This window comes from Pteropus medius, unplaced genomic scaffold, assembly GCF_902729225.1.
Source record: "Pteropus medius unplaced genomic scaffold, Ma_sr-lr_union100, whole genome shotgun sequence".
Taxonomy (NCBI): Eukaryota; Metazoa; Chordata; class Mammalia; order Chiroptera; family Pteropodidae; genus Pteropus; species Pteropus medius.
Window position 1 is genome coordinate 3,736,836 of NW_024342257.1, and position 8,506 is coordinate 3,745,341.

Consider the following 8,506-nt stretch of genomic DNA (forward strand, 5'->3'; position numbering starts at 1 on the left):
TTCTTCATCTCCAGAAGTTTTATTTGTTTCTTTTTTAGGGTTTCATCTCCTTGCTAAAAAACTCATTCTGCTGAACTAATTGTTCTTTTCAATTCCTGGAATTGTTGATATGAATGATTTTGGATGTCATTGAATTTTATCAAAAGTACCGTCCTGAATTCTGTCATGCTAGTTGCATATGTCTCTGTCTTTAAGATTATTTTCTGGTGATTTTTCTTTCTTTTTGAGCTGCCTTGTTACCCTGGTAGTTCGTGGACTATTTCTCTGGCTGGGCATTAGTGGAAGTATTATGCTGCTTTCTAGAAAAAAAGATTTATCATATTAAGGTCTCTCTTTAGCCTGTTGCTAAGAAGGCATTTTGCTTTTGGTTTCCAGTAGGTGGTGTCTATGCCTCTTGGATCCCTGCTTTATATAAAAAGTCTTAATAATGCCTTTTTTTCCTGACATTCAATCATGCTCGCTACCCTCAGTCTCAGTCTCTGTCAGTGTTAGTGACAGTTTTGGCAGCGTTTGCTCAGATTCTTCTGGGGCTCTGCTGTGTTTGGTGTTGGATGATATGGGGAGAGGGTCCCACTTGGTTTGGGGATGGGGACTGTGGCTCAGCCATGCCTTCTGCAACCGGGGCTGGTAATAATCAACTGTTGCTTTTCAGCCATCCCTGCTTCTCTGCTGTCCCCACTTCTCTGCCTTCTGTCATTATCCCTGAGCACTGCCGCTCCATAGAGCTCACAGCTCTCCCAGGCAGGGTTGTTCAGGGAACCTACTGCACCTTTTCTCCTCCTCCACCCACTTCAGGGAGCTCTGGCTGTGAGAGGCAGCTTCTTTTTTTTCTCTCAGTCTCCTGCCCAATTCCTGAGATTCTGACCTGTGGTAGCTCTTATTTGCAGATCCCTCTCTCAGATATGCTTGTGTGCAGGTCACGTGTTTTTTGTTGAGTTTTAGTTGTTCAGCTTATTGTTATTTCAAGGAGAAAGATATGGGGACATCTCTCACTCCCCCATGCTTCTGACTTCACTCCCCCATGATAGATTTCAGATCTTGTTGAAAGCAGCCACATTCATGGACTTCACAGAGTCCTCAAAAACAGTGATCTGCTCCTCCAGCATATCTGTTTCACCTTTATCATATTTTACTACACACTGTATTTGAAGTTGTTAAATTCCATACCCCACTGGTACTAGTTTAGAAGAGCCCCAGACCAAGCCATCTGCATGAATGCTCCTGATGCACTCCTCTAATTTGGCCATATCTGTCTCCTCATCCCAAGGTTTCACATCTAACATGGAAGACTTGACAACAAGTGCAAATTTTTTGGCCTTCTTTGACTCATACTGTGCAAGGTATTCTTCTCTAGGCCTCTTTGCTCCTTCAGTTTCCTCTCTCTCATCATATCCAAAGAGAGCAGTGTCATCATCTTCACTCTCTGTATCTTTGCTTCCTGTGGTGTTTTCTGCATTAGCAGGGCCATATTTGCTCAAAGCTTTCTTCACTCCTGGCAGACTGGCCTTTTCTTTTTCACCAGACTTTATGTAATTATTACCAAAGTAGGGCATGATACAAATTGGCAGGTGGTGGGCTGGAGACTAGTTCAAATACTGCCACATCCTCTTGTGATAGCCCATACGCCTCGATGTAACTCTTGTCCGCCTCGATGTAACTCTGAAGGCCAGCGGGGTTTTTCAGATCTCCAAAACCCATGGCATCGGCTGATCTGGGAGCTGGGCAACAGTAGAGAAAGGAGGAACGCAGATAAATGGTACTGAGCACTAAGAGGGAAAAAAAGTTCCCAGGTTTTTTTTTTTCCCTTTCTATAAGGATTACCATTTATCCATGCACCTTTCGATGCATGGTCTGGTCTCTTACTCCCACACCGATCTGCAATGTTTGCTCTGTCATAAATCAAGTTTCCACGTGTGCATGGGTCTGTTCTGCATTGTCTATTTTGTTCCATTGTTCTACATGTCCACCCCTGCGCCAGTATCACTTTGTCTTCATTACTATAACTTTATAATAAGCCTTGAAAATTGATAGGGCAAGTCTTCCTGCCTTATTCTTCTTTACTATCTTGTCTGTTTTTTATCCTTTGCTATATGAAGTTACACACACACACGCACACACACACACACACACACACACACACACACACACTCACACACACGACACTGCAAAATTTTGTTTGATTGCATTAGATCTTTAGATTAATTTGTACTTATGCTCATGAAGGTGATTGGTTTATGAGTTTTATACATCCGGTGTGCTGTTTTTTTGTTTGTTTCTTTTTACCGTGCTTGTCTTTTTTGGTATCATCTCATAAACTGTATAGGAGCGTGTTCCCTATTTTTCTATTCTCTGGAAAAGTTTATATAAAATTTGAACTGTCTGTTCCTTTAATGTAGAACTTATTTGTAAAGTCACCTGGGCCTAGGTATTTCTTTAATCAAATGTTTTTAAACTACTGAATCAATTTCTTTAATCATTATAAGATTATTTAAGTTTTTTGTTTCTCTGTGAATTTTTTTTGGTGTTTATATGCTTCAAAAAATTTATTCATTTTATCTGTGCCTTTAAATTTATTGATATAATGTTGTTTGTATGTTCCTTTTATCTATTTCATTTCTGTTATACCTGATTCATGTCCACTTTTGCATGCCTAGCATAGTGCTTTTGTTTGTTTCTTTTTGAGTAATTTTGCCAAAGTTTTGTTTTCTTCTTTTAGTATTTCCTAAGAACCCCATTTTGACATTATTTGTTAACTCTATTTTATGTCTTTCATTTCATTAAATCTTGATTTTGTCTTTATTTCCTTTTTTATATTTTCTTTTGATTTATTCTGTTGTTCTTTTTCTAACACAATAAGTTGCATGCTTAGCTCATTAATTTTGAGGTTTTCTTCTTTTAAAACTATTTTTGAATTAAGATATACATATAAAAGAGTATAAAAGCATAAATATCCAGTTTAACCCTTTTCTTATTTAGAAAAAAAAAAGCGCAACTCGCTGCCAGCGTTCATTTAACATCACACGTAGGGATGCTACGTTTTCTAGGATTTGACATTTTCAGTGATTGAGAATGACTATATTTTGCAAATGGAAATACCACTGCTAAAAACAGAATTCTATAAATCGAATGATGTCATTTGTTTCCAAAGACTATTGATATATAAGAGTGATGTGAAAATTATAATAAAAACAAGATATTCTGTGGTAAACTTTGTGGATAAGGTTAGGACTATAATCTGTGAATTATCTCTGGATAAGTGCTTCAGCCACAGGTGCGGTTGGCGAGTATTCTCGGAGCAAATGAGAAATGGGTTAATGAATATTTATTACATAACCACTGTTCAGATCAAGAAATCGATAACTACTAACTCCAGTAGCTGTCTGTATAGCTATCTCTGATCACAGTCCCTCTCTGTCCTTTAGGTGTAACTATTAGCATGATTATATATATATATGTATATATATCTTTGTAAAACTATATTGAGATGTATGATTTGTGTTTATTACAAAATTATTATTTAAATATACATTTAAAAATAATATTGTTTAACTTCTGTTTTTGAACTTTACATATAATAGACTGATACATAATGTATCCTCTAAAAACTATTTTTAAACTAATATTATATCTATGAGATTTGTTCTTTCACTTTCAGTGCTGTAGAACATTCAGTTTTCTAAATATACCACAAATTATATATCCAGTGTGCTGTTATTAAACATTTGGCTTATTTCTAGTTTTTGCTATGACAAGTAATCCCGCTGTGAACATTCTTGTACATTTCTCTTGGGCACATGTGCAAAAGTTTCTCTATATAGTGCAGAATTGTCCACCCATAAGGTTTGTGAAAGGTAGTCTTTAATAGAATATAGTAAATGGTTTGTCTAAGTGTTTAAACAAGTTTATACTATCATCGAGTATCAATTTACACTCCCACGAGCAGTATATAGTGTATGAGAGTTCTTATAGCTTCATACTTGGTCTTTTTATGTCACCCGAATCTAGTAAGTGCATAATGTATTTAATTTTGTTTTATAATGAACATTCCCTGATTGCTACTAATATTGGGCCTCTTTTCATATTTTTTTCCTAATGTGATCATTTAAAGCTGTACATTTTTATCTCAGTATTGCTTTATTCATATCCCATGTTCTTTAGTACAATGTAATTTCTTTATTGCTTAGTTCTAAATATAATGTAATGTCTATTATGATTCCTTCTTTTACCTAAGAATTACTTCAAAATTTGTTGTTAAACAAAAACTCATGGACATGGACTATAGACTACTGGTTACCAGAGGGTAGAGTGTGGGGGGAGGGGAGAGGTAGATGGGGTAAAGAGGGTCAAATATGTGGAGACAGAAAGAAATCTAACTATGGGAGGTGAACACACAGCATAAATATATATATGCCTTATTGTTAAAGTGTACAACTGAAATTTATTGTATTTTTTTAACCAATGTCACCATAAAAAAAAAAAGTTGTTAAACTTCCATACATAAGACATCAACTTCTTAGATCTCCTAATTTTGTCTTTATTTTTCTCCAACAATTCCAGTGATGGCACTCTTTTCAAGGATTTTTTTTGTTTGTTTTATGCCTGAAAGCAATGAAATTTGTAATCACTTAATAAAAGATAACAACATAGAGGGGGAACAAAACTACATTGAAGCAGATGGTGGACAGGTCACTGGTTTCATTCTCTAAGGATACTTGGTTCAAATTCATGCCTCAATAAAATCACAAATTACAATGCTTTTATTAAAATTTTAAAATGAATAATAGGGGAAATTTCAAAGTGAATGTTAAAATTTATGAATTAGATCAGCATTTAATCAACAAATATCAGTGATCTTTTACAGGTATCACTTAGATTGACTTAATGGTAGTCCTGCCAATTAGGTAATGTTTTGCCTGTCTTATAGATGGCACAGTTCAGATTTGTTGAGGGCCTGGACTAAAGCTATGGGAGTGCACATTTTTGGATAGATATAAGAAAATTGCAACGGTAATATACTTAGGTCTTGGAAATCATATTGAGATAAGATTAAATTAATTTAGTTAGGCATCATAAGGAAAGGAGCAGATTTTAGATGGGAGAAAGTTGAGTTTGAGGAACAGACTCCTAAAATTTTATTTTTAACTATTCATAGAGCAGTATGATACATATATTTGGAGATAAAAAGCCAAGAAATGTCTACATTTATCTGTGGTGAGATGATGATAGGAGCTATGAGAGAATGAGAGTACCTAAGGGGAGGAATGGCAACCATGAAGAAAGCCACAGCCTGGGATTCTGTCTCCATTTAAAGGACAGGTAAAAGAACAGGAAAGAGTTAAAGAAACTAAACTTAATGTAAAATGGTGTATAAAGAAAACTATAGAGTGTAGTTTCATGATAGCCATGGAAGAGAATATTTAAATAAGGGAGAGAGTGTTGTTACCTCATCTGCTGTTGAGAGGTTGGTTATTAGGAAAACCTTGCAGAGTCCATAGCATTTGATGATTAAGAAATCATTGGTGAACTTATTGAAGGCAGCTTCAGTAGAATTATGGGGGATAGGATAGATTGTAACAAATTTAAGAATAACTGAATGGTAAGAAATAATAAATTAGTCTTTTATGTAGTTTGTAATGAAGAGAACAGAAAGAAAGGGAGAGTTTAAGGGAAAGGCAGGCAGAGAGTAGATTTTTTGTTTTGATTTGTTCTCTTCATAGTGACATTTGAGTATATTTTTAGTAGAGAGAGTAAATTACCAATGCTATAGAAAAGATTAAAAATTAAAAAAGGAGAAGACTACAATAGGAAATCTGTTCTACATAGAAAGATTGCTGAATTTATAGTCAAGAAACCAGTGTTTATATGCTGGCTCTGCCATTTTCTAGATTTATGTTTATAAGCAAATCATTTACCACTTTGTGGCCCCAATTTTCCTCATCCATAAAGACAGAAGAATCACATTTACTATACACATTTGATTGAATTGATGTAAAATTGAGTAAAATAATATTTGCTGAAGTACATTTAGAAATGAGTATCCATCCCATATCAAAGTGCATGACTGTGATGAGTGATCATTAATGTTGATTCCTTTTTTCTTTGGAATAGTTATTATCAGTGAGTAATAGTGATTCTATTGAGAAAATTCCAAAGGATAGGTTCAAGGGTACAGATACAATTTTTCCTTGAAAATGGCTTTAGATATAATTTCCTCCAAAACAAAGAGAGAGAGGAGAATAAGGGGGATTTTGAAGGAAAAATTGAAGGGTGTTGTAATACAAGAGCCCCAGGCCTGGAACTTGTACCTGGGTTTGGATATTCTAGAAAAACCACCAGGAGGACCAGAATGGTGAGAAATGCTGTTTATTTACTCACAAGGCAGGGAAGCTTCAGCAGCAGCAGGTGGAAGCTGCAAGAATAAAGCTGCTGACCAAAAGCAAGCAGAGTTTTTTAGACACACAAGCAGAGGGAGGGATAATCTCATTAGTGGAGCAGCCGCCTTCTCAGATGGATAGGAGCAAGATGTGCTGCTTGGTTACAGGAGCAGATAACGTCCATGGGAGCAACAGAAAACGTCCTTGGGAGTAGGCATTGCTGAAAGCTCTTTGTGTATTGCCTTCCTTGGCTGCTAGCTGGGCAGCTCTTGGTCTTTGAGTATGTGGGAGAGCTATGTTCTGAGTTAACCCTACAGATATAATGACAGACTAGGTTTTTTTTTTTTTTAACTTGAAATAAGTAAAACTCAAATTTAAATTACAAACCAGTTTTTGTTTGTTTGTTTGTTTGTTTTTTGTAATGAGCCTAAACAAATGCGGGAATACCACTACTCTTCAATCTTGTATTGCCAGCAATAGCCTAAAACAATTTTTTTTCTCGTTATTTTTCATGAGGTTCAATTTTTAGTCCACGCTTCATTCTGTGACTTCCTATATCATCTATGAAACTCTTTTGGAGTGTGTCTAAGAATGTTATCCAAGAAAATATTTTATGAATACTATGTGCAAAACATGGTACTAAGGTAGTATTTCTCAATCGAGGATATTTTTATTTACATGGGGGTGATTTTGCCCAACGGGGGGTGCTTACAAACATGCAGGGAAAGTTTCAATGGTCACAGTAACCAGGATGCTATTGGTATTTCGTGGAAGAGAGCTAAAGCTCTTAAATATTTTCTAGTTCATAGGACAGTCCTACACATTTTCTAGGGACGGTGGGGAACAAAAACATTAAAACAAAATCTTTGTTTTAATGGAGTATGTAGTTTCATGGTGGATACAAGACATACACACTGAAGATTTTATAACAGGTGAAGTGTGTAAAATAAGTAGGAAAGATAATAGTATTAATGATAACAGGGCTCATACCAATTCAATTTTTTTCCCCAGTTCCTAACCTATTGTCTGGAAAATAATAGGTCTCTAATAAATATGTAGTGAATGAATAAACAAATGAATGAATGAACATATGACATAGGATTTGAGAAAAGAGACATCAAAGGGAAGAGTATGGGTCAGTGGCAAAAGCATGGGTTTGGGAATCAAGAAGGAGGCTTGGAGTTCTCATCATTGTTTGCTCACTGACTCTAATTTTAAATAAATAATTAAATTTATGAGCCTTGATTTCATCATCTTTAGACAAGAGCATTGTACTAGACAATTCCTAAGCAATTTTCCAACTCTAAAATTCAATGGTTCTATGAACTAAGGACATGTATGTGTAGGACGTGAAGTTTAAATTGGATATTGAAAAGTAAAGCTAAAGGAGTTGGTCCTTGGAAGGGAAGGCAGTATAAGCACTGTCATCATAGAGTAAAGCCTGAATGTTCAACATCTTTTGGGGAAGAGAGTTATTGCTGGAAAGTAATGATGAGAAATTAATAAAATCAGAGTGAAGCACTGATGGTGGCAGCCTTTGAGATTTAGGATAATGAGGTGAATTTAATCCTGTAGATAATTGACATGGCTTCTGCTTGACTTGGTCTTGTTTTAAGGTAGCATCATTGCTGCATATGCTCCTCAGTGTGCTCCCCCACCACCAGATTAACCAACTGTCATAAGTCCTTCAACACTGTAACTTGAACTCTTGACTTTTCTCTGTGGAATAACTTTAACCCTATGTGATATTTCCCTAGACCATTGTTACCCAAAGTGTAGTCTACTGATAATAACTTCTAAATGTCCTAGAATGCATGTTAAAAATGCATATTCTCAGGTTCCAGCCAAACATGCTGAAGCTGAGTCTCTTAAGGGGTGTTATCCAAGTATCCACATTTAAAACAAGTGAACCAGTTGGGTATTATGCACAGAACCAGCTTCATAGGTGTGCGACCGATGTAGTCACGCAGGGCCCCACACTCAGAAAGACTCTGCTGTTGCTCTCCTAAGGTTCTTAATAATTTTTTAACAAGGTGCCCTGCCTTTTTCATTTTGTACTAGTCTCCATATATTATGAGACATACTAAAGTCTGAGAATCATGGCCCTAGCTCAGTCTCGACATATTCCCATC

The 8,506-nt window shown here is 35.9% G+C and overlaps 1 pseudogene; it reads right to left on the minus strand.

Moving 5' to 3' along the window:
* Positions 1-1,031: 1,031 nt before the first annotated feature.
* On the minus strand, positions 1,032-1,698 carry LOC120599894 (elongation factor 1-beta-like; annotated as a pseudogene).
* Between the last annotated feature and the right edge of the window lie 6,808 nt (positions 1,699-8,506).